Raw genomic sequence first — 2,003 nt, 5'->3', positions numbered from 1 at the left:
TCAACGCTTGTGCAGAAAAGGAACGCGCTGACTTCTTAGCAAAAGACGCAGCACTCCACCAAATAGGCACTCCAATCTCTATCCCGTGGCCTTGAAACGCAAGCTGAAACAACTGGCAACCGCACAATGGCAACATCGACGGGATTACGGACAACGAGGAAGACGAACGTATGAACTCCTCCCTAAAGCAGATAAAAACGTAACTTTTTCATCCTACTTCCTTTCCCAGTACATCTCGGGCCACGGCCCATTTCCACTCTACTTCGACAACAGACACAAAGCCTTCTCTAACAGATGTATTTGCGGAAATAACGGGGACTCAGAACACTATATCTTCAACTGTCAATGACGTCTGTTCACCATATAACTCATCCAAACAACGCAGGTCTAGAATTTAGGAGATTTCTAATCAAGCACCGAAAAACATTCAGTCAGACAAATAACATTATCCACTACCTCCACAGACAAGGACTCAATATGTGCCACGCTTAATCTTCAATCCTCTCATTCTGCAATAGTTTCAGAGTGCCATTGTTATCTCTACCCAACACACACTTCTAATGTGTCTTCAGTCTTCATTCAAATCTGTGCCATACCTCCATAACATGCCTTGTAACAGAGCTGATTTCGATCGAGTGAGATCCACTGAACTTGTAGAGTCATTAGGCTAATTGGAAGCAGGAAAGATGAAAAATATGCAACCGCCTTCGCCGGGAATCGAACCACGGACCTCTGGATACCGGCCCAGTGTGCAGAACCACTACACCACGAAGGCTCGCTAGGGAAGTGGGAGAAATACCTTATAAACTGACGTGAACCATCTGGACTTATGGTTCAATTACCAAGTGTATCATATTTGAGCTGTGTGCCCTAACAACTGTGTGCACCACACTGTACTGACTCGCACTATATCTTTGCTGTATTGTATCTCACTTCCCTATGAACATGACCATCACCAAATGTAACAATATGCAGTGCTGTATCTCCAAATGTATAACATCTGTATGATTGGCTGTAACCTTGTTTAATACTCAATAAATACGGAAAGGTAGTACACGGTGGCAATAGCATTTTTGCTTATAGCGATGATATGGTGCCTCCTGTGCTTTTTCCTGTCCTGTTCTGTGGAACTCGTGTATTTAAAACGTGCTTTTGAAAGCAGCAGTACCAAAATGTGGAAGGAAAAACATGTAATGATATTATTCCATCATAAATTGAGTCATAGCGAGATTTTTTTTTAACAAAGGATAGACATAACTATTCGAGGAGTAACTGCGTACTTTTTTTTCATTCGATCGCTTACACACGTTCGCGAATGTCAGCACGCTGTGTTTTGCTAATGAAGTTGTAGAGTTCCTCACTTTGTAATTCCAAGTTAATGTTGGAAGTGAAGAATCTTAAGAACTGATAAGCGAATAATCGCTCAAGTTCAGGCGACAAGAAAGAACAAGATAGAAGGGTAACTAACCCTTTATTACTCCAATAAGATTTAACAAAACTCCGCTTGGGAGTGTGCAAACAATGCCGACACTCGGACTTGAACTTAAGAGACTAAGAATTAAACTAAAACTAGGATTAAATAAAAGAAATATAGGCGAAGCTACCAAGATTCAAATCGAGTTGGCCCCTTAACTTATTTGACTACGAAGCTTAGCAAGGGCCTGAGTACGGCCGAGCGTAATAAAAGCTTTGAGAGAGAGAATGGCCAAAAAGGCAGACGCGCGTAAATCAGAAACTCTAATTCTCTCTATGTGTGTACTATTACCTGCTTTGTGAATTACTAACTTTATTGCAACATGTACTATTACCATATATTGCATCATGTTGTATCATGCATCTTAGTCCTTACATTGCATCTTGTATATCTGTGCGCTTTCTTGTGCGTACTATTATTATCATTCCTTCATGACTTATTGTCATCACATTGCTTCACGTATATATGCGTGCCCTATTGAGTGTTCTCTCAATATCACGCGCGCTGTTTAAATAATTACGTGCTATTA

The sequence above is a fragment of the Stegodyphus dumicola genome, chromosome 2 (assembly GCF_044657685.1).
Source record: "Stegodyphus dumicola isolate Sdum_Otavi_A_Nest chromosome 2, ASM4465768v1".
In the NCBI taxonomy this organism is placed as follows: domain Eukaryota; kingdom Metazoa; phylum Arthropoda; class Arachnida; order Araneae; family Eresidae; genus Stegodyphus; species Stegodyphus dumicola.
This window is presented reverse-complemented; position numbering follows the sequence as displayed.